This window comes from Dermacentor variabilis, chromosome 11, assembly GCF_050947875.1.
Source record: "Dermacentor variabilis isolate Ectoservices chromosome 11, ASM5094787v1, whole genome shotgun sequence".
Lineage (NCBI taxonomy): Eukaryota > Metazoa > Arthropoda > Arachnida > Ixodida > Ixodidae > Dermacentor > Dermacentor variabilis.
Window position 1 is genome coordinate 63,966,749 of NC_134578.1, and position 11,325 is coordinate 63,978,073.

The window sequence follows — 11,325 nt, forward strand, 5'->3', positions numbered from 1 at the left end:
TGTCCCTAGTTTTCTTGTGTAATTATGATGAAATGTGCGACAAGACATTGAAGCAAATCAACTCTTTGTTATCGAGACACTCATCCATAATTCCGGATATCAGCGGCTCCCTGTCCGAACATCCTCCAATCGTGCAACGTCTTGTCAGCAATGTTCTGATTAAAGACGTGCTGAAAACAGACGTGACACCATAATTTTGCCGAATATCATCACGGAAGACACCACATAAGCATTGAAGTCGCAAATTGTACTCTTACGTTAGCTAAAGTGCTGGGTAATTTTGCCCTAAGTAGCTATCGTAAAATTCCACATCTGAATCATGTGGGACATGTTAGCAAGTTTCGTGATTTTTTTTTATTGGTCCATACTCCATACAAGTGTTGTAATGTTCCCTTGCCTCGTTGTTTCTGCTGATTCATGTCAGACTGTTTAATCAGGCTAGTGAATAGGTTTGGCAATCAGCGACTAATAAAAAAAAGTTTGCAAAAAAAAGCATGCTCGTTTGCTCTGATGACGTCCGCAATGTACACATTTTGGGCATACACCTTCGAAAACTATTGTCAATGTAGAATAGCAGAACTTCTCGAGAACTCTGTACGCTTTATTTAAACGTTGATAAGCTTCGGGGCATAAATTCGTTGCAGTGAACATATTGGGGAAGCATTTGTTGTTTCTTTGTGTAAAACTAAATAACAGAGCAATGATTCCAATGTGAAGTGACAAGGCGCTTAGAGTTATCAAATTTTGTCTTATATATGTTGTTTTCACCGTCGCAGCTGCATCTACCACAAGCCGAAAGTATGGTGTAATAAGGGGAAGGTACTTACCTGCCACACTTAACCACAACTTTTCAATATTCTCACGTGAGAGCTTCAAAGTTCTCACGCGACAAAAATCTGCGTCCGAAAGAACTGTAAAGAACGAAGTGACTGTGTCCATCGGTTACAATGCTTGGTACACCTGCTACGGCCACCCCATTGGAACTTGATTTCCTCTGGCCTGCGCACGCGGTGATGGCGCACTTGTTCCTTCTTTTTGCTCTGAACACATTGCCGCCCACGAGTAAACGAAGGAAATGGTTGATGAGATGGTGCCATGCCGTTTTCAAACTTCCCTCCGTGTGACAAGATACTGAAGTGTCGAAGCTGTTCAAATCGGCTGAAGAGAAGACAATCGAAAGTTATAGTTCAGCGGGCTCAGTGGTCCAGCGGGCCCAGCGGACCATCGTAGACGTCAGTGTACATGTGCGATACGCTGGGGCGGCCAATCTTTCCACGTGGCGCGTCGCTCGCTCTCTGACATCCTCTCTTCAGCAGAGCGAGTGAGTGGGCCAGTGTTTTTGTGAAGCGTATGGTGACCACGCGCACCAATAGCAGTGGCATCTAATCGGCGTCATCTTGAAACCATGCGCTAGCTCACCTGCAGGCGAAAAAACCTCGAAAGTATTGCAGTGATTAAGAGGACGTTTGTATCCTGCCTGAGGCTTCAGCAACAATGCCATTTGGCGGCAAATTGAAGTGGATGACAGTGATCGAAAACCTCAAGTGAGCGCTTGGCGGCGAGATAACCTCTTGTAACGGTAACTCCAACCTTTTTCGACAGGCGGCGAAACAAAGAGCTCCGCTAACATCGCTAGCCCGAGCGAGGGATCGCTGACCGAAAACTCTTGATTTCGTGTGGCACTCCGCTGCCGTCTCCCCTCGCCTGCTGAGCGCAGTGGCCCGTGAACCAGCTGAGCTATCTTTTATTAGGCGCTTATGTTATGCTCATTGGGACATATGACGTCAATATAGCAGGTTCTCCTTTCTTCAGCCAAAACCGCCTTCGCCCAAAGACAATTCTTCCGCAAGTGACGCCACAAATTATCGCCCCCACGACCACCTGTCGGGCCGCGCTTGATATAGTCCTTTGTCATGTCATCGTTCACGTCGGTATACAGGACCTCCTGCGCTGTCTTTTAGTAATGTGTGTCCTTGCGATAGCCAGGAATACGAAGAACATGACAGGCGCATGGGCATGGGGGCAGATACCAGACTAGATGATGCTAGATGGTTCGCTGTCTTCTGCTTTTTCTCCTTCGGCGTTTTCCGTTTCAAACTTGGGGGTTGTAAGTCCCGTGTAATTCATACCCCTGCTTGTTATAATTATTTATGGCTACAACAGCCTTATGCGCAGGGTGTGACGAAAGTTGCGGCGCGCGCCCCACTAGGCTAGTACGGAAGCCAATTAACTCAGCGACGGCTCGCGAGTGACAATATCAGCCGCAGGAGGCAGTTTCTTTCTTCTCTTCTTGAATGTTCGATTATCATGAGGTGGTCGAAGTCGTCGTTCTGGTTCTGAATGTATGCACTACGAAGGTATACCGTGGAGAATCAGTCCTGTTGTCCATGATAGGTCAAACAATGCTCAGACAATTGCAGACTTTGGGTCTGATTTGGCGAAATTCATGGGATATCTTTCGAGATGACGGACTCGTCGTTTCAGTCGGTGATAAGTAGCGTCACCGGTCGATGGAGGTGAGCTTGCTCGAAGACGGCGGTGCAGTCTGATATGATCGGGTGGCTCCACGAAGCGACACTTCTAAACGGTAAATCAGTGATTATTGCGGCGGTTGTTATCCTGACTTTTATCCTGTTTTTGTTGAACGTCTCAGGGAGCGTTGACGCTGTCGATATGCAGTTCTCGAGGCTAGGGTTCCGAGCGCGGCCTCGCCAGTGGTATTTGGTCTCCCCGCTGGGGTGAGGATAACAGCAGGAGCGGTTGCAATTTTATTTTTGTGGTTCTGAGTGGTGGGGAGGGGGGGTTTAGGCTCCGAGGCTTTCGGGCCGTGCACATTATGTACTCACAGTGAATGGTCCACATGGGTCGAAATGTAATTCAATCTATATTGGTCTGCTGGTCACCCTTATCTGTTGACGCACGTTGCACGGCGGCTGGTTTGGCGACGCGAGAACGCACATGTATTTGTATGGTTGAAGATTTGGTAGTTAGAACTCGTCTAGTTTTCTACCTACGTTCTGCGAGCCCATCCAAAGGCCAATGAACAATACTCTCTTTAATAAACACTATACTCTCCGCCTGACATAGGCTGCACTTGTGCGCACTTCCAAGCTAAATGGGGTATTCTTATAGAAGGAAGGTTATTTCCCATCAGATAACAAGCACGAAACTTTGAAAATAACTAGATTCTCTCCTTCCCGAAGAATATTATTTCTTAATATGAGAACTTGACAAATTGTGGCGGTATTACGAATGAATAGGCTGTGTTAGTTTTTAAAATATATGCGTAAACATTAAAATGTCGTGCACAAGAACGGCTGAAGTAAAAATTGCACCTTGAATTTTCAATTGTTTTAAATATCTATAGGAAACAAAACGGTCAGCATTAATAGCAGTGTTGTAAAGTTCCTATTTTCTACAACTAGCCGGCCGTCTGTATATATGAGATGGCTGTACTGACCTCGAGAAGAAATATACGCATTACACGAATTTGCACGTCCAATACGGTGGGAGGAAACTTTGTCAAGAACTGGTTAACCTGCATTTCAATGAGTAAAGAAAAGAAAAAAAATATTGCGTGTAAGCAATCCAAAAGTTACTTTTTCATTGATCAGGAAATGCAAGATAAGATGTAGCACACCACGTTTCTGGATACGGTTAAGTGCCTAATTAGCTATGCGGTATAACTACACATGTATCCATAAATAAGTACATAGAGTAGATGGTTATAGCAAATTGTACCGAAGATGGTACGAAGGAAAATCAATTTGGAGAACATTTTCTGTGATGCATATCACTTCTCAAGGAATAAAAGTGTTCTAAATAGGCCACAAGTCCAGTTTCAAAGAACACGTAACTTTTTCAGGTGTATTCGCTACTGGAAAAACCCGTATCTGTCGTCCATCTGAATAATACTAGTGCAATATAAGGCGCAGCCAGGGACCTACGTTATAACAAACAGAAGCACTTTGTCGGTGGTTGAGGCGTGCCTGACCTGGAACGTGCCTTCGGCGTTCTAAAACGTGAGCGTCTACACGCCTGAGCAGATGTAGAAGGGAAGGAAATACATCAGCATCCGAGTTGTCGTATTGATGCTGACCCTTCTCCTCAAGTACGTCGGCTTCAAAGTAGGCAAATTATCTACGCAATTGCACTCCCTAGCATTGAAAGTTTGATTTATGTAAGTCAAAGAAAAAAGGCAGCCTAAATCATTGATTAGGCATTATCAACAATAGATGACGGCAGCTATCCAAGCGATTCATAGTGAAGTGGCCGCCTCTAGCAACGGCATGTCCGAGAAGTAACTTCTGCGTCCACTAAACATGACAAAGTAATAAGGCAGGATATCAGGGAAGTCAGAGATTACTAACATGTTCCTACGTTGCTCGAAATCCATTTTTCATTCGAAGGTGATTAGAAAAGGCAATCCCCGTCATGCGTGCGAACTATTACCCGAAAATTCACCGATGATTACGATACTCCCTAATGCGAAATTTGATCGCTGCTCTATAATTGTTTTCATTTCATGATATATTGCCTAGTGCGGTCAATCTGTCTGGTGCAGCTCGTTGCAATCAGAGGGAAGTGTTGCGCGACTGCCTCGCTAATCGGGAGATTGCGAAGGCAGCGCGTCGGTGACGCGTGGGCGTGATTCACAGCGGCCGCTGCAGACAGACCTCCCAGACGATGCGCCCTACTCTGGCACCATCGTCGCCGCAGTATTTTGCACTCACACTTTCGCCACACCTTCGTTCTCCGCTTTCCACCTCACAGTTTCCGTGCACCCTCCTCATTCGCTTTCTTTCTCGCGTCTTTTATCCCCATTGTGTTCCGTGTTCGCTCCTCCATCCTTCGCTGTGTTCGTTCGCTCGGTTACGCGGATGCCGGCGCTCGCCGCAGGAACGGGCGCATAGAACTGCCCTCTAAAATATTGATAAGTGTTGGCATATAAAGCTATGATATTTATATGTCCTTCAAGACATATAAATGTTTGAGAAAGTATCGCATTGAACTAGAGTTCTTCACAATGGGGGCTTTCCATTCAACAGTCAATTTGATTCAAAACAAAATTTTAAACATGCACTTTCAATATGAGGGCAAGCTGCGAATGAATGTAGTATAGTTTAACATTTTATTGAGATAACATAATGTTGAAGTTAAAACGATACATTAGGCACATTATAAAAATTAGCGAAATCTCACAACCAAAATGTGTGTTCGTCGTGGAGATGCTGTTCTTTTTATGAGAAGACAGCATCTACCGACAGTTGCGTAAAAGATGTTTAGTGGTGAATTCTGGAGCTTGACCTGCACCAGAGGTGTTTCTTTTCACGATATCTTATGGGCGTTTTTTTAAATATTTCTTTCGCTCTAGCTAGGCATTTCTTTTAGACTTGTTTTACAGTGTTTGAGATAGACACTAGCGACACTCATGGGGCTGCCCGTCGTGCGCCGGACTGACTACGTTGTTGGCTAGTGGCTTGTGGGATACATGTTCTAACAATGTTTCCCCTCTACCTTCGGGTTTATATGAAACAGCGATTGCATACCTCTTGAGTCTAGCATGCGAATATGCCAACTGCACAAGCATGCTACAGCCAATTGTCCGCAATGCAATTTCGGAAGAATATTCAAAGCTCCTTTTTTAATGCGAAAGTAAATGAGTCGGGGCATGCAGCGGCATGGGTTGGCGGTGACTAAGGGTAATTTAATGAATGAAATAATGATTTGCAGATCTAATTAAGTCCAAGAGCGATCGATGATGTGGTCCCTGCATCCACACAGTGTAATCGCTTGGATTATGCGGCGAAAGTTCCGCTGCAGCGAGGTGCCGGGACGGCGTCGGGTAATTTTACTTATTTATTTTATTTATACAGTTCTGCGGACAAGAAGTCCAAGTAGGGTGAGCAAAGTAAAAAAGATTGTATGCACGGAAGGACAAAATGAAACAAGTGTGTAACACGTTTTTCTCACAACTTGTTTCGTCATAAGGTAGACGATTCAGAAAATTTTAATTCATTACCACTATAATTATTACACGAAATAACAACATTATTTACACAAATGGTATGCAGCTCGCGGGCGCTGGGTCTATGCTTCAGTTAGTTTAATTATTGCAGTCATTTATTGTTTGTGGAAAAAAAGAGTACCGAATTGTGTCAGTCCTTGCAAAAATTGTTCTTAGAAAATGAGGGTAGTGGTGGTCGAGTGGGTCTGCTCATCAAGGGGGATAGGCATATTGCGGTGTCTAAGGCTAGCTCATGATTAATTATGTTTGAAAGAAACTCTAGCCGAATTTTCGTTCGTCGAATTTGTGATAGTTCAATGCCGTTATCGGTTAGTAATGCAGTGGATGAGTCAGTAGCTTTAAATTTACTGTAAGTAAATCCTACTGCTTTTGTTGGAATTTTTTCTCTGTTGGTATTGTTATTTTTGGGGTGAGGGTCCCTAACTATGGAAGCATACTCAAGTTTTCGCCTAATTAAGGAGAAGTAAGGGAGCAGTTTCATAGTGGAAGGTGCAGTCTTGAATTTGGGGCGCAGAAGCCATAGTTTCCGGAAAGTGGCAGAGCAGATTGTATTGATGTGTAAGTTCCATGATAAGTCACTTGTTAATGTTAAGCCTAAATATTTATAGCCGGCTACTTTAAGTAAAGGTACTGCAGCCAAATTGTAAATGTAGTCTAAGGGGACTTTTTTGCGCGTTATGGGGAGGTAAACACACTTAGTTGCATTAAGAAGCATTCCCCATTGCTCACACCAATTCAACACATTGCCTAAGTTGGAGTTAAGGTCACATTGTTGAGTAATGCAGGTAACTTATCTAAACAAAACACAAACACCACCAAATAGACGAATTTGAACTGGGGTGTTAACTACATTGACAACATCATCAATATGTAGTAATAAAAGTAGAGGCCCAAGTACGCTCCCCTACGGAACGCTAGAATGCAGGGCAAATCCACAGCAGGTGGTGGATGTCGGCTTCACCATTTAAAAGTAAGACAATATTGTGAAGCGCATTCACAATGGTAAAAGACAAAATAATTGTTTGAAAGCTTGTCGCTTTTGTAGATTGGAGATAATTTTGCTGCCACTACTGAGACACTTGAATTTCTATTCATAGGATGGTTTTTTGCAAATATATCTGTAATAGAACGAAGTGTTCTTCGGTAAGAACTATTAAAATGAACGCTGTCTGAAGGATATTACCCATTGTTCCCCTTAACATTGCATTTTTAAGCATCACAACCTCATAGTGAACGCATCAAGCTACGCAAGTAGAAAGGCATAAATTTTTGTACGTAGGAGCCTTATGTTTTTCTTGCAAGAACTATTGCTTGGTTCACTCTTGTGTCTTTTCAAGAAGGATCACTACCAAACTGGGAGCCCTTTTACGAAAATTTCTTCGAAGTAAAACCATTTCTCGCAGTCTAATTTTTATCTGCACTTGGCTGAACACGAGGATGTCATGGTACGACGAGATGAAGGGATGATGAGATGAAGATCTTTAAGCGACGTTGCTTTGTGTACCGAAGACAGCATGATGACGAATACTTTAGAACAATTATAAGTTAGCAGTGTAGGACGACGGTATTATGACCATAACCACATGCCAAAGCTGTAGTGATGACGATAGCACGACTGCAATGAAATAACAAAGATGGTGTCACCGTAAATGCACAAGGCTTACACGCTTACATTGTTTATCATTCGTTCATCATTTTGCTGAGGACCGCTTTTCACGTGCTACCCACTAAAGTTATTGCTGAGTGCAAGGCACGAACATGAATCAGAACCTTCTCGAGTGTTATCGTTGATTCTATCTTGTGGCTATATTGCCGAATAACTTTGGGTAGACAGGTACTATAGAATACAATAAAATATAACACAATAGTGCTGTGCTTTGTGTAAGGCATGCTATGTTCCAGCAATAACGCTGGAATACTTGATGGACCCATGTATATATAGCTGACGCGCTTGATCTTCAGATGAAATTTTCGATTACCAGCTAGTTTGTTCGCCGCTATGTTTGTGCGGCATGTTACTTGTTTTCGGGCACAAGTTCGCTCGACAGTAAAATTTGTAACTAAATTTTGACACTGCGTCTTTTTTCAGCGTCACTACAACCTGACACTAACGGCTGTCTCGCGACGAAGTAACGATGACGGTGTCATGAAAATGGTTGCATAATAGCGACTGGATAGCGACAGAATGATTAAGAGTCAATGACGAAAATATGAAATCGATTGGTGCATGAAAGCGGTAAGGCGACGCTGGCATGACTACAGTGAGATGATTTTACTGAAGTGATGACGGTGGTTACACGGCAGCGTGACAACGAAGCCCTGACGCCAATCTTATGATGGCGACTGTGTGACGATGTTGGCGAGGTGATGCAGAAATTGGAATGTAGATGTTAGAATGACGACTATGCAATCACCACGATGGCATCCCAATGACTGTATGGCAACGCATGCATGACGATGACGGTAACTGTATGCCGATGACGCAATGGTGACGACGTCTTGACTAAGGTGCGAAGAGAATATAATAATATTTGGGGTTTTACGTGCCAAAACCACTTTCTGATTATGAGGCACGCCGTAGTGGAGGACTCCGGAAATTTTGACCACCTGGGGTTCTTTAACGTGCACCTAAATCTAAGCACACGGGTGTTTTCGCATTTCGCCCCCATCGAAATGCGGTCGCCGTGGCCGGGATTCGATCCCGCGACCTCGTGCTCAGCAGCCCAACACCATAGCCACTGAGCAACCACGGCGGGTGCGAAGAGAATGGGTTGGCGACGATTGCATGGCGACAATTGCGTGACAATGACTGCATTTTAATGCCTGGGTGACAGCGATGGCATGACAATTATCGCTTGACAAGAGTCGAATGACAGAGCTGGATTGACGACGGAACAATCGCAACAGCGTCACGACGGTGTTGCGATCATGAATGTGCCACCACTGACAGCGTGACGAGAGTCGGGTGAGAGATCTGGAATCACGACGATGTAACTGCAACGACAGCATTAGAACCACGAGGATATTTATATGCTCAAGGTTTTAGACAATTTCGTTCACAGGGTTGACGTAGAAGGAGTGATGTAGACCACACCAGGTGATTCAGATCACGAAGCTAGAATGACTAAGATGTAATGACCACGCCGGCATTATGACCGCAGGTAAATATCTAGACGCTGTGTTGTTAGACAAGTGTGGTATTTTGTTGGCATAAGTGGATAGATAGATAGATAGATAGATAGATAGATAGATAGATAGATAGATAGATAGATAGATAGATAGATAGATAGATAGATAGATAGATAGATAGATAGATAGATAGATAGATAGATAGATTCCGTCGAGGTTATGACGGAAGCCCGTCTGGTCGGGAGGCATCATGAAGAAGAGTAGAAAGATGGACACTGACCCCTGAAAATATACAAGACGTTTAGGCTCCCCAGACGGGAGCCTTGTTCACACTGAATGCAAGGACGTGCGATACAATGTTTACATGGCTTTAAAACATGGCGTATGCAGTGCGTGTAGGTGGGGGAAGGTTCCGTCATTGCGTCACGGAATGACGGAACCCTCCTCCCCATCTACACGCGCTGCTAACGCCATCTTTTAACGCTATATAAACATTGTATCGCACTTCCTTGATTTGATTGTGAAAAAGGCTCTCGTCAGGCGAGTCGAAACGTCTTTTCTTGTAATTTTTCAGTGGTCGGTGTCCTTCGTTTTACCTTTCTTCATAATGAGGCATATATTTATGCCACGCCTTGGTATATTACATGCGGTATATGCCGGTTATATTGCCACATCATTCAATGATTCATGTAGCTCATCCCTTGTTTTACATTCTTGACAAATTTATTCCTCGGAATTTCGATAGTGACCGCCCCCAAACATGCGTCATGAAACAAAACACCGACAGCGCATGCCGTTTGTGCTAGATCTCAGACATATATGATTAGAGTGGTAAAGAATAACAGACAGGTCCCATTGATGTGATATTTTTGGCGTGGCTGTGACCTACATCCGGGATCAACCAACGCAAGAGGGCGCATTTCTGCCAGAAAGCCCACCTTCGTGCATAGCGTTAGCCTCAAGCGTTTCCCGGTAAAAAATACGTTTGCAAATGCTGCAGTTGCCGGGAAACGTCAAAAGGAGTCAGAAATTTTTGAATGCTCTCACGTGCCACTCTAAAGTGAAAGCTTAAACGTCCTCCAGTTTTTTACAAGAACGTACTGACAGTAATATTAATATTTATAAGATGCGATGCATAAACTGTAAATGTTATCAAGAAGTACTTACGAAAGCGAAGAACATCGATAAATAGTCGGCAACCTCAGTTATTTGGCTGTAGTTTGATTGCTTGAATTCTTGAAGGTATCCAGGACTCACAATGATGGCCGCCCTCACAGTCACGGATGTGAGACCTGTAAGATAGGCACCTTGGATGCACTTTTGCCTGCCTAAAATGCGTTTGGCAAGTTACGTTTACATATAAAATGCCTCTTTTGTGATGTAAAACACCTTAAAAATATCCCAAATGATTTTGTTGTGTAGTGAACTGGATATGTGGCAAACAGATATTATCAACAAAAAATGTTTTACCACAAATGCACTATCTATGTGAAATATTGTATTTACCTCTGTATTACTGATATTATTGAGCATGTTTCATTAGAAAAATGGAGCTGAGCAGCAGTAAAGTCTTTAATTAGCAGAAAGTTTATGACCGTAGCACCACTTTCGATACATGCAACTTACAAATAGTGCTAAGAAAAAGATAGGCGTTTCACATAAATAATTGTCCAAAAGCTTGTTTAAAACGAGTAGTGAAGGTCTCAACTACAAAGCCCAGGTATCTTATTGGAGATTTTGAGGACGGATGTTTGTCAAGTAACCATGATTTTACTGCGCCTTTGCTTCAGTTTCAGAGCTGCAACATGAACCATAAGAAAGCGCTTGAGGTAATACTTAGCGCATTTCACGCAATTTGAAGTTGAGACGTTTCTTGCAAATAATGTATATTTAGTAAAACAACGCATTTGCAGTATTGCCGGTGGATTGTATCAGAAAACGTTCATTGCGCATATCATGTGATCGGGTCTTTCACGGACTTTGCAGTATGTTTGTCTGTTTCTGCGTTTGTCTTATGCAGCTTTTATCGCGCGAATTTGATGCACTGCTAGGCGGTGTTAAACATTTGCATTTTATATTTAACAACAAGATGACCATGTTCTAAAGAATGATGCTTCGCTTACCACCGGAAAATGGTGGTAAACGAAGCTTGGCCTGCATGCACCTGA

The 11,325-nt window shown here is 43.4% G+C and overlaps 1 long non-coding RNA gene across 1 annotated transcript in view; it reads right to left on the minus strand.

Moving 5' to 3' along the window:
* The window catches only part of LOC142563993 (uncharacterized), a 29,814-nt gene extending 19,447 nt beyond the window's left edge, over positions 1-10,367 (minus strand). The window contains exon 1 of the long non-coding RNA XR_012824461.1: positions 10,325-10,367. This is a non-coding gene — a long non-coding RNA (uncharacterized LOC142563993). The remainder of the gene's footprint in view (positions 1-10,324) is intronic.
* Positions 10,368-11,325: the final 958 nt, after the last annotated feature.